Below are 14089 nucleotides of genomic sequence, written 5' to 3'. Positions count from 1 at the left end.
TAGCTCACACTGGTAGGATTGTCAAACATGTATTTGCCTGCCGACAATACTTAGCACCTCTGAACAGTGCCGGCAGTCAATCTCTTTTGTGTTCAAATAGCAAAGACCTTGAAGTCATCAGTCAGGTTAAAATACTCCAAACCAGAAGGTGGCAGTGGTGTTGTTTGGCAATGCATGTCCGTGTGTTGCTTAGTTTATGGTCTATATAGAACTAATGTTACTTTTTTGTAGAAAGCCCTTGTTGATACTATCCAGATGGCCCAGCTAGATAACTACCTAACAAGACGACGAAAAAACTATGTAATTCACTCTCCCTAATCCCATGTGCCCATAGCCAAATGTTTAGCTAGCTTGCTAATGTTAGCATATTCGCAAGCTAGCACAACATAGCTAGCCATCTAGCTAAAGACGCTGCACTAACTCGGTAGGTAACACAGGCAGCTGTTTCATTTAAACTAATCCATTGTGATTTAATTATAATGTCAATACTAGCTACAGGGGTTAGCTAGCTTGGAAGAAGTATTTATCCCAAAGCCTACATTGTATATGAAGTGTGACTGGCTCATGACATTTAACTGTGGATGTACGGAGAAAATGCAACTTTTTTCCTTTTTGTTGTCACTCCTGTTGGCTCCCCCATGTGTGGGTTTGTGCTCTCTGATTGGCTCAAAGTCAAGTTGTTGGCCACTGACGAGCATTGCGGTTCTGAAAGCAGAAACGGCAGGTTCGTCGCTACTGGGTCGGCACACAACAGGGACCGCTTTTGTTCTAGCAAGAGAAGGAACGGCCTCCCACTGTGATAAGTACCTTTCGGCAGTCTATCGTCAGTGAGATTCTCGGTGGGTTTCATGCTTTACCTGATCTGTTTTAAATCAGCCTTATACGCTCCTGTTCGGCAATTCATCTCATCTGGAAAATGTCTTTGTAGCTACCAGAGGCTTTTGCTGCATTTCATCAGGTTTCATATCCTCACAAAAAAATGAATGGCAAGCATGTCAGTGTGATCATTCCAATGTAGTTTTCTTTATTTTTTCCCTTCTGTGGACTTGTGTGGATGCATTGTGAGATGATCAAGGCATATCAACCACATTGTATCAGTGAATATAATCAGTTCTATGTGGTGTTTTTGGTCATGTCAGTGCCTGACTCAAGCCTGTATAAGCAGTGCCCACTAGTGCTTCCAGGCTGACCCACAGGCTGACCCGCAACCAGGCAGGTCCTGAGAGACAGAGTGAAGCCTCCCTTCACTGATCTGCCCTAAATCCACCCAGAGACGCCCCGGTCCCCTCCCAGGAGACTAAGCTCTCCATATGGCCAAATAGATTGGTCACTGGAATGGCACAATTGAAGTTCTTGAACAAGGAATTATTCTGTTGTATTGTATAGACCTCTGGACTGACCTGTGCATGGAAGCATAGGGAGAGAATTTTTACACTCCATTCATCAGAGATCCAGCCCCAAACAATTGCCTTGCTGTTCCCTATATCCCGTATTAAAGAGAGCAGACTGAGAAGTAGTTGGCCAGAGCTCTGACCTTAATCTTGAGGGTTGTGGTAACATAGGCTAGGGGTGGGTCTGGTCAGCTGCACTACACTGGCCCATGATTAACTAATAATACCAATGTGTCCTGGGAATGCATACAGAGTGTAACAGTAGGTAGAGATACTTGCAGGGGTGCAACTGTGACTGGGGATGGGGGGGACAAGTCACCCACACATTCTGAAATTGCAGTTTTATCATTGGAATGTGATACAAAATGAGGCAACGGTGTGCTTTAGGACCATGCGGACGCCTCAGAGCAGTCGAGTAGGCTGTTTGGAGTGTTTATCCAACTGGATAAAAATATATATATACACATGTATATAATAATATTATGCCCCCCCCCACTTCTAAAACCAAATTTGCGCCCCTGGATACTTGGACTGGAGCCACCCACTTGGGAACGAGGAGAACGGTTCCACAGTTTCAGCCTTGGATTTCGACCGTCGATCTTTAATTTTCCTCAAAATGTTGACATTTCATTGAGAATGATGCAGATGTAGTGTGGGCACATGTACAATACTGTATGTAGAGTGGTAGCTGTTAGAACTAGTTGTGTTTTATTCAATTCTGCCATGGTTTTCGATGGGTCAGATTAATTGACCGGTTCGTCTCTGTTAAGGAAGTCTAGGAAATACATGATTTGATTAGCAGCGAACACCTTTGTGCTTTTGATGAATCTGTGCCGATTGCTTTTTTGTTGGTGTCTGTCACTGGGCTATCTGGAGGGCTGCTTCACATTTTTATTAATGCGACTGAAGATTGGCATCCTTACATCAATAGTGTCAACAGACGGAACACTTTGCGTCATCCTGCAGCTAGATGAGGATAGTTCATAAACAAGCTCAAATGAATAAATAACATATCAAGGAGTTGGGAGAGTCAGATCTATAAATGACCTGCGGTCAGTCCCTGTCCTGGCATCAGTCTGAGAGAGAGTGCTGCCTCTGATTATGGTTCTGCTTTTCATATGTACCAGACTGACATGCCATGTAGAGAGATGGGAGGGGAGGTGGGGGAGGGGGGGGGGGCAAGCCCCTCTGTCTGACTGGTAATGGATGATTGGAGGCAGGATAGGAGGCTTCATCTCTCCCCCTTTCATCCTGGCCTGCTTTTGACCCGACGAGCTGGCAGTAATCGGCCCAGAGGAGGCTAATCATTCCCCGCATGTGGACTCCGATAAGTTGGAGCACCTTCCTCAGTTAGCGGAGAGGGGCTCCCGCGGCCTCCTCGGTTATCACCACCCCGGCCCCCTTCTTCAAGAGGCAGCGTTGCCTCCTCCTCTTCCAGCTCAAAGCCTCCCTCCATTCTCCATCAGCACCACTCTCTCCTCCGCTTTCATCTGACAGAGCACATAAGCCCGTGAAAGGAAGGAGAAATAAACTGGGTTCTATCTCTCAAGTTGTGATCTTCTGAATTTGATTTAGCCACTTTAAATGTAACCGCACAATTTGCTATTTTCCTCCGTCCCTTTCACTTTTAATATCTGTGGCAGTAGATTGCTTCAATTGACAGGCACATTTCTGCGGCGTGTGCCTCTAAATTTGCAACAAGCCGGTATACCGTGGTCACCTGAGCAGGCCTGAAAAGTTCTCTGAGGTTTGGGCCCTGTTCGTTTACGACAGCTTTCATGTAGGCGACGCTAAAAATTGTCCGGCTCCTTCTGTTGAGGAAGAAAGACATGTTTTCTTTGATGACGTTTTGTCATGGTTTCCTCCCATTTCAGAGAACTCCTTAAGCCAACAGAGATGAATGTTTAATAGGGATGATATTGTGAGGGCTTTATTGGATATTAGCAGCTGCACTGTTTCCTCATTTAATAGCCCTGACATTGTAAAAAGGGATTATGCAGCTGCTACACGCTTGTGTACAGAGGGCCTTTGCTGCGAAGGAAAATTGGCTAAAATGAGAAGGTAAAAAATTACATCTGGGTTGGTTTGTCTAAAATCATTGATCTAGCTAACATGCTAAGGTTGTTGTAGCCCAATAATCTCTGTCCACGTCTGTGGTTCCCCTCAGATGATTTTCTTTCCCATGTCTGTGACCTTTGGTGGCTAAGAGGCAGTACCCAACATTGATTACATAAATTGATCCAACACATGCAAAGGATATCAATTGGTAATGGGAAACATTTGAATGAACACAAGTACCACTCACTTGAAAAGCAGTAGCCAATACAAGACAACAAGCTATGGAAAGGGAAATATGAGCCACAGAGTTAATTGATGTAATGTTGTGATAGAAATGATAGAACAGAAGTCTGCTGTGAAGGTTGTAGTTCAATATTCATTGTCTCGCTCATACAATACTTCAATATTTTGGCCCATTTCAAATTGTACTAACTTTTTAACTGCACTGCATTGTATTGTATGATTTGTCCACATCCCTGCTAACTGATACTATTCCACATTTTAAAGTTGTCAAAATATTTGTTTCAGAAAATTATATGCATTACATTATCATATTTCCTCCCGTTTAGATTTTTTGTAAAGCAATAAATGCACTGGTACCATAATAGCATCCAAATCAATACAAGTGCTTTATCTATGTGAACATGTCTTGTCCTTTGATCCAGGATGCATGCTGGGGGATATTATACTTTAGTGGTCTGTGACTTCTACACTTCTCCTTGTCACTGGTAGCTGCCACATAGACAGGTTTCAATCCAGGGGGCAATAGGCAGAAGTGCCAAAGCTAACAGCTGTTAACTACACAACCTGCAGGCTACGAACTGCCATGGTCTCTGCAGCCCATTGTCAGTCTCAACAGTTAAATATTCCAGGAGGAATTTGTTACAACATGGCCATACATAACGGTCTGAAAACCCTTTACACCAATATTGCTCTCAAATTGGCAGCGGGAGAACTGGGGACATGAGGGATGCTTGAGTGTGGTAACCTATCCCTCTCAACCTCCTGGGAGCCACTTGGCCAGCTTTCATCCACATAATTATAATAAATTTGACATTTCATAGATAATATTGATTTCTTTATTTTAGCATTTCACCATAGGTGACAGTCTAGCGTCAAGAATGAAATTTATATTGATCTTCCGCGCATTAATCCCTCATGTGTATGTGATCATTTTTATAAGACCTTTTACTGCACATAAATCAATATTTCATATTACCAGCCATGCCAGAGGAGATGTCATATTTGTAAACTGTGTCTTGACACTAGCAATTCCTTTCTTGTTCAGCTGCAACTGTGCAAGACCAGTCAATTTGGGGTGTTGGGAGTGGGGCTTCTGGGTGAGAGAAGGGAGGAGGGGAGTGGTGAGGGGGAGGGGTATCTACAGTATCCTGCCTCATTTTAGTGGGGTGGAACAGGCACTTTCCTGTGACAATTATTTCAATATTGATGATGAAATATCATTTTTGGAATTAATTAGCTTCTACTGTGGTGGTCGCGATTAATAATGAAAATGAATTGGTGAATCATTCAAATTGACTAGCTCAGTCCTACAGTCACGATATTGACTACGTCACTAAGTTGCCTGTTAATTTCTCTAATTTGTGTCTGTATTTCTTTTCAGAAGAAGGAGCATATATGTAAGTCTCAAAACTCAATTGCACTGTATTCATGTTTTTTAAGAACTGTCATTACTTCACATTTTATATTTTTAACTAATTTGTCACAAAATATTACTGTGTTGTTGTGATATGATACAACTAAAAACGATTTTCTCATGGGTTTTACTGTCACAAATGTATTTAATCATGAACGTTCATCAGATTTTACTTCTACGTTTTGAGCCTAATCATTGGAGCATATTCAGAATATTGAATGAACTAACTGTAAATGTCTGTCTCAACTACAATTTCATTTTTTTATGTGCTGTCTTGGAAAATAAAATTGTCAGAAAATGTATATTCAGTGAGTGCATTTTTTTTTTTACCAAGAAATGTTCTTATCAGCTTCAATATGACATGACAATAGCCACTGAGAATGCACAACTGTTTTGTGAAAAATATGATCACCTGAATGGTGCAGACACATGACCTTTTCTCAGTCTCCCTTAACATGTCCCTTCCACAATCACTGTGGAGCGAGCGGCAGAAGAAAGGCCAGTCCATTAAGAGAATATGCTAATTTTGCCTTCCACTCCTAATTGATGCCATTTTACCAAGTAAACAAGACTTCTGTCTACAATGGATCTGTTTCTGCCAGTTAAAAGGATATTTAAGATCCACTTTTTTTTGTTGTAATTTCCCTCCATTGGCGTGCCATTATTGCAAATTATAAGTCTCTCCTTATACAGAGAGGTGCTACTCTGGCTGGTTTTCTTAAAGGCCAATCCTCAACAAAAAAAATTCAGTTACTCAAGGATCTTCATTCACGTGAAAAGGTGTCAGTGCCTGATTGTTTGAGCATGATGACAGACACTCCGTGGAAGCGTGAGTGATGGCGTCACGCGGCGGAGGTTTGTCAAGTGTATCAGCCCAACTTTGGCAGCAAGCATGATCATCTGAGACACTCGAACAGGACTGGACCACAATACGGTGGCCCAGACAGACAGTCTCCGTGTGATGGGTATCTCCTCTCCGCTACTCGCTCATACTTCAGTCTGTTTCACGGGCCACGAGGGGCTATGAGGATTCGTGATGTGCCGCCGTGGCCTGATTCATCTTCCCTGTCAGCCATGTAATGCTGTATGAGCTTGTTCCTCCATTCAAGTAATACTGATGAATTTGCTGTCGCAGATGCTTTTGTTCACGTATTGGCTTTCCTCTTTATCGAAAAGGGGGATAGACCCATCACAATGTACCTTTTGGTCTCACTATGTTTCTCAGAATCATTTCTCCTCTGTGCAGACACTTTGAGAGGAGGAGGAGGAGGAGGAGGAGGAGGAGGAGGAGGAGGAGGAGGGGGCAACGATAAAGACTTGACTGGCACTAAACACATAGCTGTCTCGCTGAGAAAGGGATGTTTAAAAGGCAGGAGTTGGCAGCAGTGCAGACCTCTCAACTGCCTGTCCAAATACTGCTTCTGTGTGACTGACAGTGTGGCAACAGCAGAATGGCACTATCCTTTGAAACACACAACAGCTTTTTAACACTGACCAGACTATCTTGAATCCCACTTTGACGGGCTGAGCATACATAATTATGTTTATGGAGCAATGATTTGCAATCTTTCAAACAATATGGAAAGCTATGAGTTAATCACCATTATGAACGTTCTTGTAGTGAGGTGTCACAGACGTTGACTTAATAATAGGAATTATAACATACATTTCGTCTTTTATTGCTGCACTGCATCTAAATTAGTTCTTGAAAACTTAACGATATGTACTTTGAATTTCTTCTCAAAGCATCGATGCAAGCAAGTTGCAGCTTTGATTTATCGTAATTTGTTAAGAGTTTGACCTTAATTCAATTTCTAGATGTATAAAATGTTATTTTTCCTTACAGGGAGACAAACAACAGCAACCAATGGGCAAAAGCGACATTGTAAATGTTAAAATCTTTAATAGTGCAGAATGAACAACCTATGTGGTTTGGTCAAATGGAATTAGAGGGCTATTTTGCTAGCTCATGATGCATTTAGAAATGACAAGGTACAGATATAAGTATTGATTTTTTTCTCTCGATAACCAAATAAAATATATGTATATGTATTTTGGGGCAAAATTCAATCAAAATGCACATATTACGTTGTGAGCCCTAGAAGACTGACAGCAATTGAATTTGGCAGACAGGAATTCAGTTAAAGAGTTAAAGACCTTTGAGCTGCGGTTCAGCTAAATAATAGGACTATCCAGAGTAAAAGATATTTATGTCTTTTCTCTCTGCTTCTTTGCTTTGTTTATTGCTGCATCCTCTTTTTCAAGGTACATTTTGATTCCTTTACTGGTGTGTGTGTGTGTGTGTGTGTGTGTGTGTGTGTGTGTGTGTGTGTGTGTGTGTGTGTGTGTGTGTGTGTGTGTGTGTGTGTGTGTGTGTGTGTGTGTGTGTGTGTGTGTGCGTGTGTGTGTGTGTGTGTGTGTGTGTGTGTGTGTGTGTGTGTGTGTGTGTGTGTGTGTGTGTGTGTGTGTGTGTGTGTGTGTGTGTGTGTGTGTGTGTGTGCGTGTGTGTGTGTGTGTGTGTGTGCGCATGCACGTGTGTGTGTGTGTTCCTCCAAATGGGAAAGCAGTGGTGAAGACAGGCAAGTTTGTGTGGATTAACAACTATTAATTCTCCCTTTGACTGTAATTGATGCTTAAATTCCAGATTCCCATCTCCCCTCCGTGGACCTCTTGTCCCCCCTTCAATTCTGTCCTTCTAATAAGGGCATTATTCCAAGGGGTTTCATGCATTCTGATAAATCAAATTAGAAGGCCACTGACTTAGATAGATTGCGGCTAGTAATTAGAGAATCCTCAATGCCTTGGTCCCTGCCACTCATTTACAGTGACTCTTTGTTATCTACCTATCTGGGCCCAGCATGCGGCGGTGTGTGTTTGCCTCACTATCCCCCCTTAAAATTCCTTCGTTATGTCACCGGAGAGACAGATCCCAGACCATTTCTTGTCACCCGCCCAAGCACTCTAAGCAATGGACAGCACAGTGGGACGGCCCTTAATTGGAGCAACTTGGGGTGGTAAGTACCCACGTGCATGTCAGCTACATGCAGGAACAGGGAGATGGGCTGACACGAGGTGACAGGGGACACCCTGGTCGCCCCCCTCGCCCTCTCCTCTCGCCCTCCCTCGCGCAACACACCATGTTCATGGTACACGCTCTGCATGTGTGGTCAGTGGTGGTGTCAGCTCTGGAGTGCTGTTCACATGTTGGAAATGTTGCACTTACTTCATGTGTGTGAATATATGTGTCTTTGGATTGGCTTCTACCCTTGTGTTCTAAAACTCCCAAAAGACCCGTGTCTCCATGAGGACAAAGGCTATTTTAAACTTAGGGGTTTAGGTTGTGTGTGTGTGTGTGTGTGTGTGTGTGTGTGTGTGTGTGTGTGTGTGTGTGTGTGTGTGAGCGTTGTGCATGCGTTGGAAATTAATACTATAAAAAAAACATTATCAAGAAGAAAACATGTTTTATTTTATTATTTTACAGAACCTGTAGTTCACTGAATTGGGTCTCCTCTTCAGATGACCCAATTGGGTTTCCTGAAACTTAAATAAAATGACCAACTAGCTCTCACAGTCTCACGTCAGAATTAGACGTTTATCCATGTTTCTCAAACGTAAAATTTAGAAGTGTTTAAGGTTAAGTTTAGGCATTAACTCCAAATTACTAAGGTTAGGGTTAAGTTTAGGCATAAACTCCGACATCTTAAGGTTAGGCATTACATCAAAATGGTTAAGGTAAGGGTTAAGGTCTGGGATAGGCTTAATACTAAATTCAAAAATGTTGTTGTATCACTGGATTCAAACTTCCAACCTTCGGAATCAGAGGAAGATGCTTACGCCCACACACCATCCCCGTCCACAATGCCCTAGCAAAACCGAAACCTACTTGAAGGTAACAGCGCTCACTGTTGCCCCTAATGGACATTTTCGATGTCATCTCCCAACGTCCTCAGACATGGATGGACGTTGAATACTGACTTGTATCACGGGTGACGTGGCTGAGGAAAAAAAACTGTTTAGAGGTAGTAAAGCTGTGATGTCGCTGTATAACCTACCCTAGCCCAGGCATTTTGCAATGTGTTATTTGTGTTCTTTGTGCTCCTATGTATCAGCTCTCTTTTTAAAAGATGACTGAAGATAAAAACAAGACAAAATGGAGCATCACTTCCTGTGATTCATGATGGCTGGGAGAGGAGTCCGCCGGTCGGTTAGCCGAGGCCTGCCTCCACTCTCCCAGTGAGTAATGGAGCGTTCCAGAGCACCACAGTGACACTGTCAAGCCATCAGGAATTGCTGATTACGATGCTAAATATTGATCTCTGCTTCACGTGTCAAAATTCCCTCCACCCTTAATTAGAATTTCCCCTCAGCGCCATACAGGAACTAACCGAATATATTACCTCACTTCATGAGACGGAGGGGAAGAGGAGCGGGCAGGATATAATTGTGACCTCTTGTCTTCTGTCTTCTCTCCTGAGTTTTGAGATGACTCCCAACTGTCTGTCTGTTGCTTCCAGCCTTCTGTGATAATCAGACTTATTTTACACATCTTATCACACTGGATGATCGGCCTGTCTCTCCTATTCTCCCGATCCCGCTCTCGTTTGTTCCCCCCTTTCCTCCCCCCCTGCTCCGACTCTCCCTCTCTTTCCCTCTGCTCCCCCATCTCTGTCTTACCCCTCCTTCTCCCACTCTCTCTCTCCCTCTCTCCTCGGTTGTTTCTGAGGCACAGGTTTTCGTCACAGGGACCTGGCAGGCTTGCAGTCGCTGGTGAAAGTAGAGTGCCACAAGGTGCCTTTTTCTATTTGTTTGTTTCATGGTACACTGCACCAGCCACTGACCTGTGGTAGCCATGCCACGCGAGACGGAGCCAGGTTCACCCAATCAAAGAGGGCCTGGAAATTAACACGGATCTTTTCATTCCTGGAAGGGGACATTGGGAAGGGCAATTTCATGGCTACTATACTGGACGCAGATGCATTATATATATTTGATTGATTCTGTTCCATTTTTTTTGCCTTTGTTGGTTTCACAAAGAAATAGATTTTTTAACCATGAGTATTCAAAAGTGATTCATATCAACACATTTACTTCCAAAAAAATATGTAATAGCTTAAACTGACCGATTTTACGGGGATTTTTTTCTTATGCTAATTAGACTTCCGTGGGGTCACGGACATTGACTCTAGGGGGTTAAGGAGCAAGGTCCTCTTTCAAACAATCCAAAAACAATGAGAAGCACTCAAGTTTGTAACTCGCACAGCGTATGAAACAGATCATAAACAAATACAATGATAGATAAATATGTATAAATCATTCTCCCAAGTTAACAATATTGAAGTTTTTTTTTTTTAAAGAAGATATTTCTACGGAGCCATAAACCACAGGCCATATTTTTTAAAGATATTAATTATTTTCTTTAAATACATTTGCACATTATTCAGTTGCCATTCAACTTTCTGTGAATACAATATGAGTCTATGCAATATTCACAGCTGAGCCACTGACTGTTATTCAAGCAGGAAGTATTTGAAGAGTAAAGTTCATGTGCATTTTTGATGGATTGTGCATGTCTCCCATACTCTATATGGAGGGAGAGCTTGTTTGAAGGTCAGTGATTCTAGTGTTCTCTCTGCGCACTTCTTTTGGCTTCTTGTTGGGAAAATATCTCTAGCCTCTAGTCCATATTTCTGAAGACCTTCTAGATTAGCTAGGCTCATTGAGCTTGATCCTGCTCGTAGTTTGTACTCTTGGAGACCTCCTCCTTCTCGTTCTCCTCTTACTTAAAAGGAACTCACTCAAGAACGTGTGTTCATAGGCTGACCATTTTTGTCAGCCCTCTTCACCGGATTTCATGTAAAATATCCAGTTTTCCTCAAACCTCACTTTCCTTTTCCATATGTTTAATATTTCCTGTGAGGGATTTTTAAGTTCAATGAATATGTAAGTCGATACGTTCAACCTCACGTAGTATTTGAAGTGATCTGTTTTTGTCTTGGGATCATTTGAACCATATTCACAAGATAAATGACATCTTAGCATATTTGACACATACTCTTTTCCCCGAGCGACCTACTTGAAGATGACTCTAGTCTCAGTGGTGTCCTTGTTACCTTATCTATATCAGAACAATCATTGTAAAGCTGTAGTGTTAGGCCTTGTGGTTTAGGAACCGCGTGTGGTTCTGGGCTGGGGTTGAGCGGATCCAGAAGGTAGGCCGTTGGCAGGTGTTTTATTGCAGCAGGCTCTGCAGGGTTTGACATGTGTCTGTCCTTAATCTCCTAGTGATATGACAAAGCTCTGGTAAAGCCTGTGCTGGATCTCCCCTGTCTGCCGTGACACACGCTCCCCTGTCCCCCCTCGACCCTCAACCCTGAGAGAGCTCAATGGGGCCTTCCACAAAGGATCAGGCAGAAGAGCAGCCACAACAGAATCTGAACTCTCAATAGTATCATCCTTAGCTGAGACATGAACATAGCTATATATACCATGTGGAAGCCTGTGTCCAACACAGCATGCGTCATATAATACATTTGTGTTTGCATAACAAATGTTCTCTTCAAGCTCACACACTCAAGTGCGCGCACACAGTCAGACACCGCAATACACATAGGCAAAACAATCAAACTAGTGGGAGGGGGGAACCCTCCACTCATGCAAAATCTATGGATGTATTTTATAAATAATTTCAAGCATGTGTGCCTCTAGCCATGCAGTGGCGAAAAACACTTGGGGGTGTAGTTGTAAGCTTTGTTTGATGAATTGGACCAGGGCTCCTGTGGGATAGATTACCTTAAACCATGCTCTTTTACTTTCTAATCCTGACTTGATTTGATCTGTACTAGAATGCAGCTGCTTGGAAACTCAACAGCAAACAGACACTATTATTATGATATCCAGTGTTGGGTGGATAGCTCCACCAGCTATAAGCACTGGCTTACTGCAAGTCTTATTTTCCATTTTCTCTTGTTTTATTATCTATGAGTGGCATCGATAGGCTTCGGGCTTTGCACTGCTCATTATAATTGGTTTTCTGCTTGAACTTTCAAAAACGGTCATGTCAAAACAGGCAAAAATATTTCCTCCGTTTTCTTTTGATTTGGCCGTAGGCCTTGCATTTGAATGTGCCACTTGACAAAGTTGAGGCAATATCTGTGGGGCATGGTTCTGCTTTTGTCCTAAAAAAAAGCACAGAACTTCAGCTGTATTCAGACAACTGACCGGTGTCATATGCCCTCTGAGCTTAAGCTTGAATACCGAATCTGCAACTGTTTTTCGGGATTTGCTTCACCCTGTATCCACAAGATGACATTGATGATAGCAATATGAGTTAGAACAAGACAAACACTAATAGCTAGGTCAGACACACTCAAATTGTATTATTGCTAATATTGTCCACATTTCATAAGTTATCTCAAAGCAGAGATGATCTGTGCCAGTGGTGTTTGTCCCTCTGCCTTGGACTGAGAAGTCTATGAAAAAAAACATGCACAATTTACATGACAAACATGAGCAGATTACATGTGCATGGATGTGTTAAAGACATTCACTACACATGGTGAAGCAGAAGGGGGAAAAATCAGTTCACAGGTTCAGGGTAAATTCTTGTTGGTAGCAAGCCAATGCATCTGAGCACATTGACATTTTGCATGATGACATCAGACAGTGATAGTTTGCAGCCATGCATTCAATCTAATCATCAAAATGTGCTGGGGTGTAAATGAGTGATGCCTTCTTTTTTTATTTTTACAATAATTTACATCTCACAAACATGAGTACATAAACTTTTGTTTTACACAGTTGAAGTCGGAAGTTTATATAAACCTTAGCCATGTACATTTAAACTCAGTTTTTCACAATTCCTGACATTTAATCCGAGTACAAATTCCCTGTCGTAGGTCAGTTAGGATCACCACTTTATTTTAAGAATGTGAAATGTCAGATTAATAGTAGAGAGAATGATTTATTTCAGCTTTTATTTTTTTCATCACATTCCCAGTGGGTCAGAAGTTTACATACACTCAATTAATATTTGGTAGCATTGCCTTCAAATTGTTCATCTTGGGTCAAACGTTTCATGTAGCCTTCCACAAGCTTCCCACAATAAGTTGGGTGAATTGTGGCCCATTCCTCCTGACAGAGCTTGTGCAACTGTGTCAGGTTTGTAGCCTCCTTGCTCACACCCGCTTTTTCAGTTCGGCCCACAAATTTTCTATAGGCTTGAGGTCAGGGCTTTGTGATGGCCACTCCAATACCTTGACTTTGTTGTCCTTAAGCCATTTTGCCACAACTTTGGGAGTATGCTTGAGGTCATTGTCCACTTGGAAGACCCATTTGCGACCAAGCTTTAACTTCCTGACTGATGTCTTGAGATGTTGCTTCAATATATCCACATAATTTTCCGTCCTCATGATGCCATTTATTTTGTGAAGTGCACCAGTCCCTCCTGCAGCAAAGCACCCCCACAACATGATGCTGCCACCCCCGTGCTTCATGGTTGGGATGGTGTTCTTCGGCTTGCAAGCCTCCCCCTTTTTCCTCCAAACATAATGATGGTCATTATGACCAAACAGTTCTATTTTTGTTTCATCAGACCAGAGGACATTTCTCCAAAAAGTATGATATTTGTCCCCATGTGCAGTTGCAAACCGTTGTCTGGCTTTTTTTATGGCGGTTTTGGAGCAGTGGCTTCTACCTTGTTGAGTGGATTATGTCGATATAGGACTTGTTTTACTGTGGATATAGATACTTTTGTACCTGTTTCCTCCAGCATCTTAACAAGGTCCTTTGCTGTTGTTCTGGGATTGATTGCACTTTCCGCACCAAAGTACGTTCATCTCTAGGAGACAGAACGCGTCTCCTTCCTGAGCGGTATGACGGCTGCATGGTCCCATGGTGTTTATACTTGTGTACTATTGTTTGTACAGATGAACGTGGTACCTTTCAGGCATTTGGAAATTGCTCCCAAGGATGAACCAGACTTGTG

Source organism: Salvelinus fontinalis, chromosome 23 (assembly GCF_029448725.1).
Source record: "Salvelinus fontinalis isolate EN_2023a chromosome 23, ASM2944872v1, whole genome shotgun sequence".
NCBI lineage: Eukaryota > Metazoa > Chordata > Actinopteri > Salmoniformes > Salmonidae > Salvelinus > Salvelinus fontinalis.
Note: the sequence above shows the minus strand (reverse complement) of the source record.